Here is a 23,645-nt window from a genome sequence, read left to right as displayed (position 1 = left end):
TCAATTTGAGGAATTCACGGAGTTTTAAGTTCTAAATAAGTGAAAGGAATCATCAACTTTATGAAAATAAAATTAGTCCCTAGGAACCTTCAAATATGATTGACAGATATGAGAAGCACACAAATTCAACATATGATCCAACAGACCCCGGTTAGAGAGATACAAATGAGGGGCCATGCTCAGGTGGGAACTCAGCTGGAAACTGAGGGTGGTCATTTGTTTAGAATTAGATATAACAATACTCTCTAAACCTCAAAAGTGTTGGTAGTGTGGTATAGGTAATTGTTCATTAAATTTGAAATGTCTATGGAATGATCATAACATTGTAGGCTACTGACTGATGCTGAGTCATTTAATCTGGATGTAAAGTGGCAAATATATTATGAGGTTTTCTGAAAAGGAAAACCAGGGTTTAAGTGATTACCTGATTTTGAGCCTTTTTTTTTCTATGCAAGGAGAAAAGTGTTGGAAGTGAGCTATCACCTGTTTTAGGAAGGAGGTTGTATATGGTGAAGGAGGATCAGTGCTGGACTTTGACATTTTTTAAAAAAAAATTATTGGAATATAGCTGCTTTACAATATTGTGCTAGTTTATACTGTACAGCAAAGTGAATCAGCTGTGTGTATACATATATTCCCTCTTTTTGGGATTTCCTTCTCATTTAAATCCCAATGAAACCTATGGCAACCACAAATGGATGGAGCGCTCTGATTATTACCTTGTCACTGCTTTCTGGAGGATACTTATCTTGCAGTGCCTCCCATACCCTTTACTATCCAGCATCCCATTAACTGGAAACTGTCTGTTGACAAACACTCCCCACTCATAGAAATAACTCCATGTTAACTGAGGCTCATATAGATGATGCATTGGCCTCATAATATGATTCTAAAGCCAATTCTGAATCATCAAGGTGTGATGAATTATGTTCAGAATAAATTTTATGCCCTGAATATTTTATTATGTTCTATATATCTTATAATAGGTAGATTATTTCAGTTATGAGTTTCTGATTGTCAGAACATCTGATTAATGAGAACACTTTCCTTCCCAATGCTGAATAGAAGTTACTATCTTACTGATCTAGTGATGTCATGGATTGGTGAAAATTCAAATTGGATCACATTCCTGGGGTTACAAAATTTGAGTTCAATGCCTTCCAGAAGGTGAGATTTGGGATATGAAGGGAGAAGAGAGATGCTGCAAGGAGCTGGAATAGATAATGGACAATTCACATTTATCCATCTATTACCTATCTATCATTATCCATGCAGCCTCATTTTTAAGCATCTTGAGAACTCAGTGACACAGGAAGGAGAAGAATGTAAGCTAGTAACTTAAGGGGCCAGGGCCAGGAGAACAGATTTGACTGAGATGGTCATTAATCCAAATCTCAATATCCAAGTGGCCATAACACTGCTCCATAAAGAGGTCCGATTCTTTAAATGGCAGCAGAAATCTCACTTAAAAGACTGTTTGGGGTGGTTAGTAGTATTGTGATTATGTGGAGAAGAATGTCAGCCAAAATTTGTGGTGTGGACAGCTGGGACTCAGAGTCCAGCAGAGGTTCGGGGCCCCCAGGAAGATGCACAGGAATTCAGGGCCAGGTGTTTGCCTCAAAGGGGAACTGTGGTGCAATCTGTACATCAGAGCAGAAGCCTGACTCTAAAAGGGGGTCAAGATAAGAGAAGTTAGAGGAAAAGGCTGAAGCTTAGAAGACATGAGGGTGTCCAGGCTATCTTTGGATACCAAAGATGCCAGTCTTCAGGAAACTATGCTGATTTCACTTACTAGGAAATTTTAGATTTTCTCCTACATTTGGGGGATGAGTCTACAGGCTGAAGATCTTTATACCTACAGGCAAACAGGGCTTTGGTTGTAAGGATCACACTGACATGTTTCCATTGCTATTCTGCCGCCTACAAACTTTCTGTTCTGATAAAGTTCTCTCAAAGAGAAATGATGTGAGGTAGGCAGCCATCCAGGTCATTATAGACACTGTCACATTTTGGGGTTCTTCAAAAGAACTTTTCCTAATTATAAGTTTTGATTGAATGAATCCATTCTGAACCTTTAGAGATGTTACAGAAGGGATGGTTGGATAGGAGATAATGCTGTAGTTAGAGCAGCTTATGAAGGATTTTGTTGTTGCAAATGTAAAAACAGAATACATTTAATCAAATCAGATGGGTAAAATGAAACATAAATCAGTGCCTCATAGCTACTCATATTTTTGTTTCTATTTTACAACTAACATTTTAGGTCTATTCCCACGATAGGCTGACTTTTAAAATTTTCATTTAAGAATTTGCAAGGGGGCTTCCCTGGTGGCGCAGTGGTTGAGAGTCCGCCTGCCGATGCAGGGGACATGGGTTCGTGCCCCGGTCCAGGAAGATCCCACATGCCGCAGAGCGGCTGGGCCCGTGAGCCATGGCCGCTGAGCCTGCACGTCCGGAGCCTGTGCTCCGCAACGGGAGAGGCCACAACAGTGAGAGGCCCGCGTGCCGCAAAAAAAAAAAAAAAAAAAGAATTTGCAAGGATAAGGATTTAATCTGAACATTGATCTTCATTAAGCCAGGTAGTTTAAAACTTTCAATATTGTCATGGTTTTAAAGCTGTACGCGAAGGCTTTATCTCTTCCCATTGAACGTGGGAGAGAAGGGAAATCTGTAACCGCGCTGGTGATCAGATTGTGGCAGAAGTCACACCTCTTGGCTTCTGATGCTTGGTTAGAAAAGGCCACACAACTCCTGCTAGTTTCTTTTGGGAAATTCTGTCTAAGAGCCTTTGGCTGCCATGTAAGAAGCCCAGCTACTCTGAGACAAGCATGTAGAGAGAAAACATGGAATGATCACATGCACAGAGAGATGTCCAATGAGCCCCGGCTGTTCCAGTCGCAACTGTTTTGAGTCTTCCCAGTCCAAGCACCAGAGAAGTGAATAAAGAACTATTTGGATCCACTTAAGTCACTATTCCACTGTAACCTCTTTAAAGATGTTGAGCAAGAACTGCCTCACTGTCTTAGTCCATTTGAGCTGCTTTCACAGAAGTACCATCAACTGGGTAGCCTACAAACAACACAAATTTATTTGTCACAGTTCTAGAGGCTGAAAAGTCCAAGATTATGGTGCCAGCAGATTCAGTGTCTGGTGAGAACCCTGCTTCCTCAGAGATAGGCATATTCTCACTGTAACCTCACATAACATGATGGAAGGAGCAAAGGAACTTTCTTGGACCTCTTTTATAAGGACATTAATTCCATTTATGGGGCTCCACCCTCATAACTCAATCACCTTCCAAAGGTCCCACCTCTTAATATTATCACGTTGGGCACTAGATTTTCTTTTTTTCCTTTTTTTTTTGGCCTCACCACGTGGCTTGCAGGATCTTAGTTCCCCAATCAAGGATTGAACCCAGACCCCAGGCAGTGGAAGCGTGGAGTCCTAACCACTGAACAGCCAGGGAGTTCCCAGATTTTCAACATATGGATTTTCTGGGGAATACAACCATTCAATCTATGACACTCACTGAGCCCAGTCAATTCCTAGATTCATTAACAAAATTAATAGTTGTACTTCTTTAAGCCTTTCTTTTGGGGAAGTCATCATTTGGCAATAGATAACCAAAACACAATTTAATGACCAATTCTATGGAGTCTCTGCTTCCTTTTGGAGGGGAGGGGGTACAGGTGGTGGTGGTAGTGAGAAGCATCGTCACTGAGTTTGATGGGATGGTGAAATGGGATCAGATGGAAGTTGCCCCCTACTGCAGCAATAGTTCCTGTCTTTCTACTCGCTAATTTTACACTGTCCCTTCTATCTTCCCCTTCCCTTCCTGCCCTGCTTCTATGACAAAAGAGGGACACATGTGTTCATTGCACCTCTTTTCGGAGCACATAGGTAGACTTCTAGAAGATTCCCTGTCTCTCTTGAAGTTAGGCTGAGGTCAGAGTGATATAAGCATGCCCCCTTCTTGCATGCCTAGCTCTAAAGCCTTCCTATGTGACACTTGGATACTCCCTCTTTTCTTTCAGCAGTGATCTTGGAGGCCATGTTTCAGAAGGTGTAGGAGGACAATGCAACCCGCATCAGCTGTGACATGAGAAAGAAATAAACTTCTACTTTGTTAAGCCACTGAGATGCTGAGTATTGAGGCTGTTTGTCCAGCAGCCAGTGAGCATTACCCTAACTTATACAGAATCCTTTGATCTGACTCACTTTTTGCTGACATGGAAGCAAAAAGGGGGAGCAGTCCTTTCTGTGAATATCTCACAAAACCTCAGCCCAGCCTTTCACTCATTTTTTTCTTTCAGTTTTATCGAGATATAATTAGCATACAGCACTGTATAAGTTTAAGGTGTAGAGTATAATGATTTGACTGCCTCTCATTTCCAACCCTCCTGTGGGGTACATAGAAGATGATCAAAGAGGCAGAACCCCCTTGGGTCTCTGAGACCTACTCCCTTGTTATACCCACCTCAATCTTATAAAATCACATGTTTGTAACATGTGCTAAAGGAACTTAGCCGTCATGTTTCCCTGCCATTGTGGCCTATGATTTACACAGAAGAGATCAAAATTCTGTATTTCATAACTGAATTTTCTCTCCTAAAGAAATCACAGTAATAAACTTCAAAGCAGATGACACAAGAGTTGGGGGAAGAAATGTAGAGAAAACTATCAACTCCCCCCCTACCCCAAAAGAAGACTGATCTTTCTTAAAGATACTGTTTTTTTCAGTCAAATTAAAATATGTTTTTCCACAGATAAGTCAACTTCTCAATTGATGGTCAATTCAAGGAAGATTGAGTCAGTTCAGAAAATAAAACAGTGGTGTAGAAAAGTTAAGCTATTATCTGGTTTTTCAGTTGAAGTGTTCTCAAGAGTTGTGTATTTTCCAACTGTCCCCCCTCTTCCCAGTGAAAAGGGAAAGAGATGAAATAATACCCTCAAATGCTCTTCTAATTGTCATAGTCATTACCTCTTTCCCGATTGTTCTGTATTTTTCTCTCCCACACACAAACACATATGCATTCGGGTTTCTAATCGTCCACCAGCACACGAGAATCATGGCCATCTTAGATATTTGGAGATGCTCAAAGGTGATGGGGGGAGGGGAAGAGGGACCAACTACCCTTTGCCCCAGGAGGGAGCTCTTCCTGCCCAGAAGCTAATAGCGCAACATCGCCCCACAGGTCATTCGACCCCACAGTTAAGAAAAAATGCTGGCACCGGAGATAAAAGGGACATAATGAAAATGTAAACGAAAAACTTTATACCAGGCATGGCCTGACAGAGGGAAGATTGATATCCCATGATGCTTTGTCTTGATGAGACAATGAAAAATAACCACCACAGCAGCTGTGTCAATATCAGACTTGGTAATGCACCACTGGCTGTGGGTTTTTATTTAATCCGCTTTGCTTTAAGATGATAACGGTTGTTACTTTTCAGTGCCTGTCTGTCAGCGCCCAGCATTGCAATATTCCTCCGCAGCTCTGCGAGCGGGTTTCATTTATTTTAAAATACCATTTCACACACTGCTGACTTTTAACAGTGTTCTGTGTGAGTTTGTGAGATTGAATAGTGACAGAAACAACACTTTTTATGAGAATACAGAATATTAAAAACGGGGCACAATATACAGATGGCAGTTTTCACTACAGCTTGTTTTTTTCCCCCTTGCTTCTGCTACTGAGCTTTCCCACTGAATGCATTTGTAGTAACACCATAAATGTCACTTTCACTGACTGCCTTTTGGCATTTTATTTAAATGGAATTCAACTCCCGCTTGCTGCTGCCACTGTTGCCGCTGCTGTTACCAACTTGTTTTAGGGTGGCTCTGTTTTACAGAATCGTCCCATTGGCTTCATTCTTTGGGGTCCCAGATTGGGAAATATAGGAATAACTGCTCAAACCCTAATGGCAAGGAGTCAAGGTCCAAGGATTCCAAAAGAAAATCTTTACCAGCAGAGGTTACTATAGACATACATGTTTGACCTTCACAGCCACCACTTAGTGGAAAATACTTCTCAACTCTGAGAATACTTCTGACTGGGACATAAGTTACTTCCTTGTTGTGGGGAAAAAACAATATATACAAACTGTCTTCAGTTGAAAGCCACAGGAAAACAGAGAGACAGGGCTCTGAGTGACATATCTGGGCCTTGGGTCTATTATTACTGACTAGCAATACTTTGGTTGGGACGTTTACCTGGGACCTGGCTTCTCTCTATCGATTCTTATCTTGGCAGATACATGCTTATGCCACTGGGCCTCTAGACACGTACAAGAGGTGGCATCTTGCTGCCAACATGATGTTGACGTGTGCAAATTCCCCTTTCTCTCTTGCATGAAACATCTGTTGCTCCATCAATTCCAGAGACAAAGTAGAATAGACAGGGGTGGTGAAGCCTTTTCCTGGGAGAACCTGCAATTTGGGGAAAACTGGATTCTTGTCTAGGCCAAATGAGGCTAGAAATGATCTGCTTAATGCAGCCATATAAATGTGTTCACATCTCACAGGCTCGGGCCTGAATCAGAGGCCTAAGAGATTTCTAGCTGAGAGCTCAAATTTTCAGAAAATTGGAATCTTTATGGAAAAAAAAAGTTAAACAGAAAATGCAATTCAAAACCTCAGTCCTGGCCTGTATACTGTGGCCTTCATGGCCCTCTTGTACAATACCCCTTAGAAACAAGTAAAGATGGGAATATTGGGTAGGTCTAAAAGCATTTTTACAAACCTGACTAGTTTGTGGAGACATCTAAAAGTCTGTCTCAATCTCTTTTTATCCTTTTAATTTGAAAAGTTGGGAGAGGTAGGAATGGGAGACTAGAGAGATCCCTATAAAATAAACTTTGGAATCTCTTTGTTTTGGACTGTTTATACTTCAGATTAACTTCCAGAAGCCTTTCAGAAGTGCTGAAGCAAAGGTAATAGGACAACAAATTAGGCCACAAAACTATTTAAATAAATTGGGGAAATGAAACTATTCAAGACCCCTGACATAAAGGAGGAAAGAAAGAGAAAAGAGAAGTAGGACCCAGGCAAGGACAACGTTTTATACTATTTATGCATTTCAGATAATACCTAGCACAGAAATCTGTTGCTTCAAATGCACTCCCATCTCAGTGAATGGGAAAAACATCTAAGCAGCTTCTTTAGACAAAAATCTTGGGTGTCATTCTAAACTCCTCTTGTTTGGCAACCTTCTCCTCCAATCAATCACTAAGTCCTGACAGGAGATCTACTTAATATGATTTAAATGCATCTATAATTCTCTCCATCCTCACTTCCACCAACATTAAATTGTATCACTGTTGATGTATCAGTAGTCTCCTTGTTCCCTTTTCTCCTCAGATCCATCCTTAATAATGTTGCTGGAATATTATTCTAAACAAACACCTGGCAGTGACACTTCACCCTTCAAAATCTATGCACTGTTCCTCGCTGATGTAACCTCATGAAAGAAGCTTTCTCTGAGTGCATGAGTTCACTGCCATCTTTATCCTCCTTTACTTACTGTAAGTATCTCTCATGTGACTTGGCCTGTGTTTGTTGAACTTTTTTTTTTTTTTTTTTTTTTTTTTTTTTGCGGTATGCGGGCCTCTCACTCTTGTGGCCTCTCCCGTTGCGGAGCACAGGCTCCGGATGCGCAGGCCCAGCGGCCATGGCTCACGGGCCCAGCCGCTCCGCGGCATATGGGATCCTCCCAGACCGGGGCACGAACCCGTATCCCCTGCATCGGCAGGCGGACTCTCAACCACTGCGCCACCAGGGAGGCCCTGTTGAACTTTTTTAATCTTCTCATTTACATATGTCTTTTCTCCTGTCTTACAATGTAAGGGATCACATTTACGTTCTTTGGTATCATCAACAGGAGCTAGTTGGCTGTTGGGTGCAGTGCCAGACCCCCGATAAATTCTGGGTAAGCATTCATAGGGTTTACTGAATGTTTGTGTCTGTGTAATATGCAGCACAGTGCCTGACCCAGTTATCAATGATAGAGTTTTTGAAACTTAAGGCACTAGTTATGAGGCAGAAGAAAAGCAACTCTCTACTGTGTGTGATGGTCACCAGCATGATCTTCAGCCAAGCTTATAAGTGAGGGAAAATCCCTTGTCTGAGGACAGAGATCTCAGGGTTTGCCTAGAAAATCTTGGGATAGAGACTGTATTTTTCCTCCCAAATCCTTCTGCTCAACTACACTGACTTTTTTTTTTTTTTTTTTGGTATGATTAGAATTGAGGTCAGTATCTCTTCTCTTGGGCTGTTGAGAAGAACTAGACGCATCTCTCTCACTGTCTTAACTAGACAGTCAGCAAAGGAGTGATGGGACCTCCCTTTCAAGGGTTTGTGAACCATCTATCTCTCTCTGGAAGGGAAAATTGCTATTGGAAAGGTGGGCAAATCTCATCTCTAAGTTTCTTCTTCCACTGGTTCTTTATATTTTAGGCTTTGTCACTGAATGTGTATAATTAATTTGGACTGACAATTTCATTTTTTAAATGGGAATAGCTGTTATTTTAAAATTTCTGTGGATTTTGGGAGAACATTTTTGACTTTATGATTTCTAGAAGCTCTCTTTGTAGTCTTTCTCTCCCTCTCTCTCTGCCTTTTGTTTTTTCTCTATATTTTGCATCCTCTACTCACCTCACAAACATATATGCCTTTTATTTATTTATTTAGTTAGTTAGTTTCATAGTGATAGTCCTTAAAGGTACTATCTCTTTCCATGACCTCCACTTAGGATCAAAAGGAAAAAAAAAATATTGGGGAGAGTAAAACTCAGCTAAAACAAGTTTACCTAAAGATGCAGCCCAAATGTCTTTTCCTTTAGCTTCCATAAGAAATCTAAAACTAAAAGCTGAAAAAGGTGACAAAAACAAAGGTGTCTTCCAGGATGAACCAAAGGATCTTTCAGGATGGGACACTAATTGCATTCTTCTCCAGGCAACTTTGACCTGTGTGACTGGCAGGAAGTCCAAGCCCTCTGTGACCCAAGAAGCATCACCACAGTAGGGTTGTCAGAAGTGGAGCTGTGAGTCAGCTGTTTCTCCAGAGTCTTCCTACCAAGAAGTATTTCATTTTCAAGAGAAAGAGAAAAAGTGTCCTCCCTCACTATTCCTCCAGCCTCCATGAGTAAAACAGTTCCTAAATTTCCAGGGCTTAAAATCAGAGCTAATTTGAAAAAAATATTTAGAGGCCTTTCAATGCCTAAGCACACAAATACAAACCTTTTTTTTTTTTTTTCTTTTTAACCCTAGAGTTTTTCTCTCCATTAATTCAAGGCAACAAGAACTGGTACAGTTTCATCCTACCTCATGCCCCCATCCCTTTTCCCAGCCCAGACTCCAGAGCGAAGTTTCTGGGCCTCTAGCCACATCGGATTTCCTAAAAATTATAATTCACTTAAACTAACATTCTTTGCTTTTTCTCAAGGTATTATGGGTGACTGTAGACTTCCTGTCATTTTATCATCTTCAAAGAGGACTTTGATATCTGGCTAAAGCTTTCTTGGTCTCTCCAAAAGACATCTAAAATATTGGGGAGACGGGCTTCCCTGGTGGCACAGTGGTTGAGAGTCCACCTGCTGATGCAGAGGACACAGGTTCGTGCCCCGGTCCGGGAAGATCCCACGTGCAGCAGAGCGGCTAGGCCCGTGAGCCATGGCCGCTGAGCCTGCGCGTCTGGAGCCTGTGCTCCACAATGGGAGAGGCCACAACAGTGAGAGGCCCGTGTACCACACACACACACACACACACACACTATATATACATATATATATATATATATATATATATATATATATATATATATATGGGAGATTTGGTGTCTTTGTTGACATCACATCCAATGCCCCCAAATTACAGTTCCTTGCCATGTTTGATTCTAATCTTTCTTCTGTCTCCTCCCCTCCAGCACCCCTGTAATATTCTATTTTCTGACCTAAACTTTGTCTTCCTTATGTTTGTCTCTGTTATTTACACTACACATCAGTGCTCTGCTCTAACTGTGATCTCCAATTCTTTGACTCCTCCTGTTCTCCAAGTCTGTCAGGACACCCACCCCTGCCTGACTTCTCCTCACTCACAATCCAGGATAGTCACCATCCTAGTACATCATGGAATCTTTTGGTGGGGACCATGGCCATCCCTCACTCCCTTGTTTTCCTGCCCCCTTCTCTCAGGGCTGCTCAAGAACCATGCCACGCATTCCTTGTCTACTTCTCTGCTCACCTTCCAAAGCAGTTCTTTCAAGGCTTCACTTTTCCTTGCAAGTTCCCTGCCTCCACGGCTAGCCTTCTTCCCAGAAGGAAATAGAGGGCATTAGGCTTCCAACTAGCCCACTGCTGGATGCTCATACCCTTGTGAAATTAACTATCACTTATATTCTAAGCACTCCCAAATCTGTACTTTCATTTCCAGCTTGTTCTCTTCACTGATATTGGAGCTCATGAATCCCACTCCCTAATGAAAATTTCTTGTTGATTGTTACTCATTTGTCTTAAAAATCAACAGGCCCCACACTGAATTTATTATATTCCTATTCTTAAACCTGGGATGTAATATAAACTTCATCATATATTCATGTTATTTTGAATTAAGTCAGAAAAGAGAACAACTAAATGATTTTAAAACTATTGAGAAATAGAGCCAGAAGGACTTAATGATCAACTGAATATTCAGGGATAGCCACAAGTCTAGGATAATCTCTAGATTTAGCTTTAAGTGACCTGGGTTGTGTGGTTTCCTAACAGGAGAGGGAATATAAAAGGAAGAATGCATTCAGCAGTTAAGAAAATGAGGTCATTTCTGGACAAGTATAATTTGAATGAATTTGTTATTCAGAATGCAGGTAAGTAAATGAGTTTTGGATTCAGGTAATAGAACTGAAAGTAAAAGATATATTTTGAAATTATCAGTATAGAAGTGGTAGAAGTTGTTGGGCTGGAAAATGTTGCCCAGGAAGATTTTCAGTGAGAAAAGATCAAGAGTAAAAGCCTAGGGAACATCATTGTTTAAAGGTAAGTTGAAAAAGGAACCTGAATATGAAACTAAGGAGAAGGTGATAACACACAAGTAAGTTGGATAATTTGAGGGAAAAGAAGTGCTCAAAAGCATCAGATGTCAAGAAGAAATTAACTATGATAAGAACTGTTCAGTGGCTGTTGGACTTGGCAATTAGTGGGTAATTACTGACATTAGCAATAATCATATCAGTGGAGGGGTTCACGGGGAAGACAGATTTCAGTGGGAAAAGGAGGGAATGTAAACTCAAATGGGAGAGAGGGACACATGCAACATCATCTGTAGCATAAAGCAGACCTGCGGAGAGCTATAATACAGATATTGATGGGCTGTGGGCGGAGCAGGGAGAAGCATTTCCTGTGAGTTTGGAGATTGGTGAAGGCTTCTTTGAAAAGGTAATATTTCAGCATGGCTTTTTAAGGATAGGCAGGATTTTTAATCCATGTTATTGAAGAATAGTTTACATATAATAAAACGTGCACATTTTTAAAATGTGCACATTTTAAGTCTGCAGTTCAAGGAGTTTGACAAATATTTGTACCCATGACAACCTCAGTCAATATATAGACCATTTCCATCATCCTAAAATATCCTGTCATGCCCAAATGCAGTCAATACTTACTCTACTCCTAGTGCCAGTCAACTCCTGCTTTTCTTTCAGTCACTGCAGATTAATTTTTTTCTGGTCTGTAATTCCCTATAAATGAGATCATAGATATGCATTCTTATGTGCAGTATAATTTTTTTTTTTTGCTATTCATGCATGTGGTTGCATATTTAAGCAGTTGTTTCTTTTAATGGTGAGTAGTATTCCATTGTATACCACAATTTGTTTGTCCATTCACCTGTTGATGGACATTTGGGTTGTTGCCAGTTTGTAGCTACTGTGAATAAAGCAGTTTATAAATATTCATGATCAAGTCTTTCTGCGGACACATATTTTTACTTTTCTTGGCTATATACATAACAGAGGAATTTCTGTGTCATATGGTAAGTGTAACTTCATAAGAAATGGACACATTGTTTCACGAAGTGGTTGTAAATTTTTACATCCCAATCAGCAATATAGGAGAATTCCAGTTGCTCTACATCTTCATCAGCAGTTGATATGTCAAGTTTTTCATTTGTTTGTTTGTTTGTTTGTTTTTTCGGTACGTGGGTCTCTCACTGTTATGGCCTCTCCTGTTGCGGAGCACAGGCTCTGGACAAGCAGGCTCAGCGGCCATGGCTCATGGGCCCAGCCGCTCTGTGGCACGTGGGATCTTCCCTGACCGCGGCACGAACCCTCGTCCCCTGCATCAGCAGGCGGACTCTCAACCACTGAGCCACCAGGGAAACCCAATATGTCAGGTTTTAAACTTTAGCCACTATAGAGGGTGTGTAGTGATATCTCATTATGGTGGTCAAGTGTTTTTTCTGCATGAGACAAAATCTTGTAGTTTTTCTGTGGTTTATTTTATTGTAATGTCTCTTTGGAATCAGTTTAATGTTGGCCTCAAACAGTGGGTTGGGAAGCATACCCCCTTCTCTATTTCCTGAAATTGTTTGCATAAGTTTAGTAATAGTTATTTCTTAATTGTTTGATGGAACTCAGAATGAAGCCACTTGGACTTGGAGTTTTCTTTGTGGGAATGTTTCTAATAAAAAATGTAATTCCTTTAATAGATTCAAGACTATTTAGCTTTTGTATTTAAGGACATTTTGGAGATGTTTTTCAAGGAATTCATACATTTTATGTAAATTGTCAACTTTATAGGCAGGAAGTTGTTTTTAATATTCCTCTATAAGAGTATTTGGAAATGTTTTATTTGGAAATGTTTTCAAGTTTACAAAAAGAATTGCAAAATAAATTCCAGAAAAACCCATGTCTTTTACTCAAATTTACCTCTTGTTAACATTTTACCTCATTTGCATAATTATTTGTTCTGTTGTCTCTCTCTCTCATAATTTTTCTGGATCTTTTGAGGGTAAGTTATATACATCGTGACCATTTGCCACTAAATACTTCAGTGTGTGTTTTCTAAAAATAAGGATATTATTTTACATAATCATAGTCCAGTTATCAACTTCATATATTTACATTGATTCAATGTTTTTATCTAGTCTATCATTTATATTCTAATTTTGTCAGTTGATCTAACATTGCCCTTTATCACAAATTTTTCTCTGTTCCCTAGAGGATTCAGTCTGGTATCAGGCATTGTATTTATTGGGTTGGCCAAAAAGTTTGTTTGGGTTTTTCTGTAAGATGTTACGAAATTTATGGCCAACCCAATAGTTATCATGTATATTTAGCTTCCATTAATCTGGATCATTTCTATAGTCATTCTTTGACTTTTATGATATTTTGGAGGAATACAGTCCCCTCCCTTTAAAAATAGTTTTTCCTTTTTTAACTTTTGTATTTCTTATTCAAGCTGTTTGTTAATATCCTCGTGTGCTTGCTTAAATTACTGTGCTATTGTTATATTCAACTTTGTCATTCATTGCATTTTTTTTCAGAGACTTATCAGTAGAAAAATCTGTTTACAAATTCTGACATTTTGCAGTAGTTTTGTGTGGTTGTGGTTTGGTTTATCTCTACTTGTATTCATTTTGTAGATAGGATTCCAAATTTGACAACACCCTCTACTGGCCTTTTTGGCCTTCTCTGCTCATAAGCTGTTTTTCTTTATTATTGATATATAGCAATTTCATTATGATGTTCTTGGTGTAATTTTCTATATGTTTATTCAGCTTGGACTTTGTTGAAAGTAATGGATCAATGGGTTTATGACCATCATCAAATTAGACAATTTTCAACCATTATATTTTCAAATATTTTTTCTATTCTCCTTTCTGTGGCTAAAATTTATACTTATTTTCCCACAAGCCACTGAGTCATTGATCATCTTGTTTTTGCATCTTTTTTCTGTGTTTCAGTTTGGATATTTTCTATTATTATGACTTTAAGTTCAATGACCTTTTCTTCTTCAGTATTTAATGTTTTAAGTCTGAACTATGTAATTTTCAGTTCAGATACATTTTAATCTCTAGAAATTCTATTTTTTTAACACCTTTTATTTCTTTCCACATTAAGTCTGTGTGTTCATTTTAATTTTTGAGCATATTTTAATATTTAAAATAGCTGTTCTAAAGTCTTACTAATTTAAGGTTTTCTTTCCTTTCTGAGTATGTTTCTATTGAATGATTTTTTTTCACCTGATTATAGGACACATTTTCTTGCTTTTACATATCAGTAATTTTTTAGTTAATACTGGATATTATGAATATTACATAATTCTTTGCTGGATTCTGTTGTATTCTTTTAAATAGTGTTGGGATTTGTTCTATCAGGCAGTGTAATTTCTTGTGGATCAGGTGATTCTTCTGAGGTATGTTTTTAAACTTTTGTTAGGGCAGAAGTACTGTAGCCTTTACTCTTCACACAAGTAAAGTATGAACCTCATAGTGTTCTAATGAATGTCCTGTGTATTTGACACAGTCTTTCCTCTCTGGCTGGTAGGAACCCAAAGGATTTACAACCTGTGTGAAGCTCTGAGAATTGTTTGGCTTATAGTTCCTCATTATTTGCTCTTTCCTAGGCATGATCTGGGGAGTTTACTTATGTATGCACAGATTAGCCAAAGACCTTAGGGACCCATGTTGATTTCTGGAGAAATTTCCCTATGTAGTTCCCTCTTCTTTGGTACTCTACCCTACAAAGGCTAGCCACATTCGTATTTCTGAACTCCACTCTCTCTCTCCTTAATTCTCTGACTGCCAGGCTTTGTCTAGATTCCTTCTTCCTACATTATACAGTCCAGAAATTTCTTCCTGGTAGAAATCCAGGGTAATTATAAGGTTCACTTCAGTTGTTTTCCTTCTCTTAAGAAACAAAGCCCTCTGCTGCCTTTTTTTTCATTGCCTGAAGATAATAGTTTCAGACATATTATCCAGTTTATGGAGGGAGGTAATGTCCCATAGAAATTACTTTTTTATTGGCAGAAGTAGAAATGAAGTATGATTTTTTAAATAGTGGAAATGGAGTGAATGAGCAACCCAGGAAAAAAGCAAATAATAAGCAAAGGCAGTGAGGGGCAAACTTCTGTGTTCAAACAATAATGGACTGTTTGGGTCACTGGAGAGAACTATTTGAAGGGGAGGAAAGAATTGGAGATATGGCCTAAAAAGCCTGATTCACTGTAGCCTTCAAACATTTCTCTAGGTACTGTTTGTGATGGGACTTTTCAGATGTAACACCAGTCTCAAATCAGTTGACCACAAAATACAGAGATAAACCAGGTGACCTAATCACATGAGCCCTTTAAAGGCAGATAGTTTTCTCTGAATGGTTAAAGAAGAAGAAGTCAGAGAGATTAAAAAAAAAACGTGAGAGGGATTTTCCATGAGGGAGGTTCTCTTTTGCTGGTTTTATAATGGAGCTGGACCTGGGCAAGGAGCAGCTCTTAGAGCCGAGATCTGTTCCTGGCTGACACCAGCAAGTTCATGGGGACCTCAGTCCTATAACTACATCTTGATTTCAACCTTAGCTGGGAACCCAGCCATGTTCTGTCAAACTTCTGACCTACAGAATTATGAACTAGTAAATAAGTGTTATTTTAAGCTTTTAAACTTGTAGTGACTTTTTTAAACACAGCAATAGAAAACTAATACAGAGCTTAGTAAGATGTTTTATAGTGCAGTTTATCAAGATTAATTATAAAAGCCCTGATTTTAGAGATTTAATTGTATTACTTTAAGGCTACTTGCTAAATATTTTTGTGTGTTGAAAATTTGCTCACAAGGGGATGGAACAATCTTCAACCCTTCCATTGGGATATTAGGTGTGTATATCAATATACATAGGGTAAAGGGAGTAATTTTCTAGGATTGGAGCAGAAGAGATGCATACTTGGCTCTTGTCCTTTAGATCAACATACCCCACTTCTGCAACATACACTTGTCATCTAAAAGTTTGCCACAACTGATGTTTATGACATTCAACTAGTACCAAACTTGCCCACTCCCTACCTTGATGATGCTTGTTCAGTTTGCAATCTGGATGCACATGAATTCTTGGTTCTTTCACCCACTTTGATCCTTATCTTCTAACTCCTAAGACTTGGTATCTGAATGTGTTTTTCCTTGTAAATGTATCTTGGATTTTCTTTATAGACCTGGACTTGGTCACTCATCCACTTCCTGGATTCATCATTACATATAATTTGAAATATTAAATATAGTATGATCCTTACAACATACATGCCTAGTACCCATTCAGGCCAGCCTGGTCTCTCTGGTAATGGTGTGACTCATACATTCTATATAAAATCCTGAGTTCTGGGCATCCTTCTTTTCCATCCAGGAAATAGAGATGAAATTACCAGTAGGCATTTGTGGAAGAGATCACAGACCTCTGTATACAGGTGATCATGTGGGATATACAATGAAAACATGAGAAGAAAGTTAGTCTGTACAATAAATATGGCAACTGATTTTATTTACATCTTTACATCTGTTGCTATTGCTGTACATGAAAACTATTGCAACCCATCCAGAAAACTGGGTACTCATTGCTGAATATGCCCACTTGCTAACCTTCATACTGTTGCTGAAATGTCCTCCCCTGTCTTCTGTAACTGGAGAAATACTACTGACCCTTCACTGTTTCTCTACTAAGCTGTAGATCCATTGGAGCTGGTTGTGATTGGGTCTTGGTTATATATGAATCCTGACCAAAGAGCTCTCCTCCTCTAGCTTTGAGAAAGACAAACATGGGGAATTTAGTAAAGGAAGAAACACTTTCCTCTTCCCAACAGACTAGAGAATGAAGTCAAATCTGCTAATCAATATTATGACAGATGTTCTGCCAGACCCCCCTCACAGTGCCTTGAATTTTGATAGTGCAGAGGAAGGTCGAAAATTTCTATATAGGTGGGATCATTGAGACAAAGTGAGATGGGGTGGGAGAGTGCTAAGGAGACTTGGCTTGGAGCTGGATTTGTGTAGAAAGCATGCTTAACACTTAGATTAAGTAATTTTTAGACTAGGCTTGGTAGTTACTGATGGATATCATAAGGTAGAAGAGGTATAAAGCTTTTTTTGCTAGCCCTGAGATACTCTTTGTGTCTACTACTGAAATGATTTTAATAGAGTTGAAAAGAGAGAGTTCGATTAATCTCATCCCATGCAGCCAAATGTGCTTGCCTAGGCAGTTCCTATAAGTTACAGGAATCAATAAAAAATATCCCTTGTGCAAAAATTAGACTTGAAGTCTTAAGTGATCTTATGTGATTCAAAACATAGGGAGGACAAAAATGCAGTAATATTCATACCTCATATAATTGCCCTTAGCTCGTATCCCAGAAATGAGATATACAGAAATCTATTTCCCATTTGAAATCAAGGGAAGTCTCAGAGTCAAGGAAAACCAAGTACACTAATTTTTCTTTTCTTTTTATGAACTTAAGTAATGGAAGGAGGATGGTGCATACATAAGAGAAGGCAAAGTTTGGTTCTGAATGCAGACTTTTCTATTTGACTTATTCCTGGGTGAAATCCCTCTGGGGAATAGGTACTATGCATTATACAGTATATTTTGCCTGATATCATAACTCAAAAGTCAGTGAGCACATAAAATTAAAATGTCTCTCTCTTAAAGCATAGCCAAAAACTGTGCATTAACAGTATGTAAGAGGAATTACAATCTAAAAGAAGTTTATATTATTTTTCTTTTATCTAAAAGTTCTTAAGAAAATGAGGACAAGATGTTATACTAGGTGTTTGGGGATCTTGAACCACATTCATGTGTTAAATGTGAGAACTTCAGAAATATCATTCACCAAACTTATATCCATAATTTGGTAGTGGATGAATGGATAAAAAAGATGTGAGATACACACACACACACACACACACACAATGGAATATTATTCAGCCACAAGAAAGAAGGAAATCCTGCCACTTGTGAAAACAAGGGTGGAACTCGAGGGCATTATGCTGAGTGAAATGACAGAGAAAGACAAACATGTATAATATCGATATCACTTATATGTGGAATCTAAAGAAGCTGAACTCATAGAAAGAGAAACTAGATTTATGGTACCTGGGGCTGAGCAGTGGGTGAAAAGGGGAGATGTTGGTCAAAGAATACAAACTTCCAGTTATAAGATGAATAGTTCTGGGGAATAATACTGCATTATATAATACTTGAAAGTTTCTAAGAAAGTAGACCTTAGATGTTCTTACCACAAAAAAGTATTGGCAATTTTGTGACATGGTGGAGATGTTAGCTAACTTTATGGTGGTAATCATTTTGCAATATGTAAGTGTATCAAATTAACATGTTGTACATCTTAAATTTACACAATGTTATATGTTAATTATATCTCAATAAAGCTGGAAGAAACAAGCCAGGGTTGCTTGGAAATAGGAATGCTAAGGCTTGAACTATCCATGCAGGTGTGCTCTGGGCATTTCCAGAAGAGATTAGTTTATTAATAACCTATATTTTTTCTTTTCATCACTGATTTAGGTAATATCCTTTGTCATATAGGGGGATGGGGTATTAGATTTAACTTTTAATGGACATCTTCATATATTGTAATATTGTTACTGGTGTAACAAGGTAGAGAAATTCACCTTATGCTTGTGGCTAAGTATTTTCCTAGTCATTTGGCTTTGTTTTCAGTTGCTTTGTTCAATTTTGTCTTTTAGAAAGGAGTGAAGTTTTCCCTTTAACTGCTGGACCCTGGAATTGGGCCATATAGTTTCAAGTATTCGGCTTTATAAAAAAACTGCTAAGTAGGGTAAGTCTTACAAAGTCTTACAAAGTAAGACTTTGTAAGGGTCTGTTTGTGAATTGTTTTCACTGTTTCATCTAATACTATTCTAGGTTTATAAAAGCCAAAGGGGTCTTTTGTGTCTGAAGACCTAACAAGAACAGAGACAGGGAACTGGATAGATAAGGGGCTAAAGGAAAGATATAGACAGACAGACAGACAAGAAATGGGCCTGGCATTCAGATCCCTGGACCTATTGCCTGAGTGTGGCCCTTTCACTGACCCATAGTCTGAAAGTTCCAGGGCCTGCAGACCTGGTGAGGTCCTACCCTGAGTGCCTGGGAAGTACCCAGGACCAGAAGATGGACCTCAGACATGGATGGGGAAATTTGCACAGGGAGCCTATGATGGGTCAGTGAGACTTACTTTGGCTGGTACCTTACTAAGGACTGGGGTCTTAACCATCAGCTATTGCTGTGGGTGGGAACATTTTCTGTGCTTGGAAATGCTGGCCACTCTCTTTCTCTGGAGTGGGATCTTTAAAATGTAGTTAGTGTGACTGAGGAACTAAATTTTAGTTCCTCAATTAAATTTTATTTAATTTGAATTACTTTTATTTTAATGGGCACGTGTAGCTAGTGGCTACCATATTGGATATAGAACTTTCCATCATCACAGAAAGTTTAATAGGACAGCACTGCTTTAGTCTTTTACCCAGACACTGCTCTAGTCTTTTACTCAGTCTTTTACCTAAGCCTAACTGCAAGTGTTCTAGCAGGTTCCTCAACACTAAACTCCAAGGGGACTCTTAGGAGTCAGGATCTGGGGTACCTCTACCTCAGAAACAGACTGGGACATAGTTAGCCCCCTAGACTATGCCAGAGAGGAGTGGAAACTACCATAATATGCATATTCAACCCCTTGAGAAATGAAAAGCTTAATTTATAAGGTCATTGAGGAATAGGTTATCACAAAGTTGAAGTTGAGGATAGAAGATGGTTAAAAAGAAAATTTAAAGATGTTGCCATTAGAAGGAAGCATCTGACATTAATTTAGAGAAACTCTAGTTGAGACAACTTTTTCTGAATGAGAAAAAATTTTCAGTTTGGACCTATTCTGAAAGTTGCTTTTTCCTCATCAAAACCTGGAAAGGCTAAATTCCTGGGGAAATTGCTTAAGTTCTGTGTAGTAAAAACTAAAATTGTGATAACTATAAAACGGCAGTAGATGAAGCTCAGTATTTATTTATTGCTGAATTTGAGCAATTTCAGAGATCAGCATCCCTTGATGGTGGTTCAAATGCTCTAATGTAAGGAAGCAACATTTCCACTGCAGACCAGTGTGGGATAAAGCATGAGCCTCTGTTTCTTTGATCTCATCTCTGTTGACCTCTTCCTCCACTGCCCTTAAGCCACCCTCTCCCAGGGTCACAACCCAAGTCTTGCCATCACCAGAAACTATCAATTTCAGACACTTCACTTTCTAACCCAGCATTTCCTATATTCTATGTTCCTCCAAATTTTCTTTTGTGGGTATTCTAACATTTGAAAATTATTTATTTACTTTTATAGAAATTAAATCATACTGTGTAATACTGTTCTTCCACTCTTTCTTTTCATTTAGCAATATGTTATCAACAATTGTTCTATACCAGATTCTTCTAACTTTTGGAATATATTACTAATTCCTTGATTTTAAACTTTTTTCTTTATACATATATACATATACACATATACACATATATATGTGTGTATATATATATATATATATATACACACACACACACACACATATATATATATATATATATATGTATATATAGATATACAAAGCCTTAGTCACATCTTGCAAATTGTTATATGATATATTTTCATTATCATTCAGTTTAATACGATCTCCAATTTCCATTGAGATTACTTCTTTGATTCATGTTATTTAAAAGTATATTGATTGTATGCTTGAAAGCTAAGGATCACTGGTTTCTTTAATGAGAAATGATATTTAGAGACCATAACATGTACCTTAGTGGTGTTTATTCCTTTTTGGTTGGTCAGTGTTTCCGGGCCTCTTCAATGAATAGAATTAAGAAATATGTACTAACTTTTAAAATATATGATACATTCAAATGTAAAATTAAAATTCAGAAAAACAAACAAATAGTATATTGATTAATTTACAAACACTTGGAATATGGGGATTTTATAGTCATCTTTTCATTATTGATTTCTAGCTTTAGGTATTACAATAGAAAACAAATGACATGGTTTAAATATTTTTGAGTTTGCTGATATTTACTTTATGGTCAATTTTGGTAAATATCTCTGTGTGGCTGAAAATTTGTATTCTGAAGTGATTGGTCCAGTACTCTGTGTATGTCAATTAGATAAAGTCAATTAGATAAAACTTATTGTTTTATTCGAACATGTTTATTCGAACATGTTTGAATCTTCTATAGCCTCTGATTTTTCTTTAAAATGCTTGTTTGCCCTATTGTTGAGAAAAAACACTGAATCTTGCATAATGATTGGAAATTTTATATAATTCTTCATTCTGTCAATATTTCAAAAGTTTGTATCTATTTTGGATTATTATTACTAGCTATAAAGAGGTTTAAATTGTTTTATCTTCCTGGTGAATTTACACTTTCATTGTCTTAAAAAGTCCTCAATTTGCAGTATTGCTTCTTGCCCTAAAGTATACTGCTGTTTATTATTTATTTTGGTTTTCCATCATATGGCCCTGAATATTTTTTTTAAGTGCCAGGCAGGCATTATTTTGTCACAATTTATAGAAATAATTTGAGAATAGAGTGATGTTTTTCTTTCAGGGGATTTAGTTTGCATCATAGTCTACTAGGGGCATAGCAATTGAAGATTTGAACAAAAAACTACTGAATTCTGAATCACTGTTACTCCTACTTTGTAGCTTTTTGATGTTTCAGCCCAGAGGGAGGGATAGTGACTAGGGTACTCCTTATTGGTAGCCCCAGGACTCCGATTTTGTCTTCCTGTCCTCTTTCATCTGCCTCTTCTGGGAACAGGAGATGCTGCTAAGGGAAAATGTCCGCAAATGCTTTGCTCAACTCTTTGGCTTGCCTTCTTCTGGGTCTTGGCCCCATAATTAGCTGGAACCTTGTTATGTTTATAATGACTCAAGCAGATAAATATGTGTATCTGTGTGAGTGTATTCCAGTTATTCTAGTTGTTTTTAGTGAGAGAGTTTATCAGAATTGTTTTGGTATTTCCTCTCCTTCACTCTTCAACTGATTCAATCTGGTTTCCTTATCTACCATTCAGCTGCTTTGTTAACATCAAATTGGCCACCATGTTTCCATATTGATTAATATTTTCTTGAGTCTCATCTTACTTGAATCCTCAGTAGCATCTGGCACCACTGACTATTCTTTCTACCTTGAAACCTTCTTCTCTCTTGAGTTCTATAACCCCACACTCCTTTTTTATCTTACCTCTCTGAAATCTCTATCTCATTTTTCACTGACGGCTTTTTCTTTTTTACTTTACCTCCAAATGTTAGAGTTTTGCATAACTCTTTTCTCCTTTTCTTTTCTTTTTTCACATTCTCAACTAAAGTGGTTTTATCCATTCCTGTAGTTTTAAATAACAGATAAAAAAAAAACCTGAGATTTATTGGTAATACCTGCTTCTTTCTCACCTCTCATCAAGTTTTTCGTTACCCCCTATAGTTCCAACCTCCAAAATGTTTATTCTCCCCATTTCTATTGGCACCACAAAACTCAAAGCTGTATTGATTTCTCATCTGAACTAAAGCCAAACATTTCTAATTGACCCCTTTGTTTTTCCTTGTTTCTTCCCTTTCAATTCATTCTCCACATAACAGTCAATTTGCTTTTCAAATATGTGAATTGGATTTTGTCATTCATGTGTTTAAAAATCCCTCTTGACTTCTCATTACAGTGAAAATAAAATAAAAGCCCCCCCCCCTTTTTTGATGTCTGTGTCTGTCAGGTATAGTGTTCAGCTTCTAAAATAGATATCCAACTAAGGTATTTAAACAAATCAAAGGTTTATTCTTTCACGTAGAAGAACTATGAAAAACATTCATCTAGTGTTGGTTTGGTGGTTCCACAAAGTCATGAGGTACCCTGGGTCACTTGATGGTGTTAGTCTGCCATTCTTAGCCTTGGCTTCCATCCTCAATGTGGCCCCATGAGCATAACATAACAGAACTTACAGCTATTTATTTTTCAAATGGGAAGAAACAAAAAGAAAAGATGCAAAAGTGCCCCCTCCAGTTCTTTATCTCCTCTTTGAAGGAAATTTTCTGGAGCTTCTCAGCCAAGTTCTGCTATGTCTCCTTGGGCAGAACCTAATCACATGTTTATATCTATAGTCAGAGGAGGCTAAGAAAGGTGATATTTTATCTGAGTACATTTCCAACCTCCAACAACAACAACAACAACAAAAAAATCTAGCTTGTCCTATAAGGGAAGAGACTACTACCAGTCTCTACCACAAGTCCTAAATGATTTTAACCCTGGCTCCTTCTCCAACCCTATGATACAACCTCTTTCTCTGCTTTTCACATCTTGGCTGCATGATCTTTTGTGACCATTGTCTAAATTAAGATTTTTCCTGTTAATCTCCATCATAGAAATCTTTGTGCCTTATAGTCTTTCATTAAAAGCTTTTACTTTTAATGATTTGGCTGAACTGCTCACCATCCAGTAAACTGTATATTGTTCTTATCTCATGATATTAATTTATTCATTCTCAAATCATTATACTTATGAATTACCAAGTTAAATAACTATTCTATATGTGATTCAAAGAGCTATATGGAACAACTGAATACCCATTGATAATATCAGCC

The sequence above is a fragment of the Mesoplodon bidens genome, assembly GCF_964165515.1.
Source record: "Mesoplodon bidens genome assembly, chromosome: 2".
In the NCBI taxonomy this organism is placed as follows: domain Eukaryota; kingdom Metazoa; phylum Chordata; class Mammalia; order Artiodactyla; family Ziphiidae; genus Mesoplodon; species Mesoplodon bidens.
The sequence above is the reverse complement of the archived record's forward strand: the minus strand, read 5'-3'. Positions refer to the sequence as shown.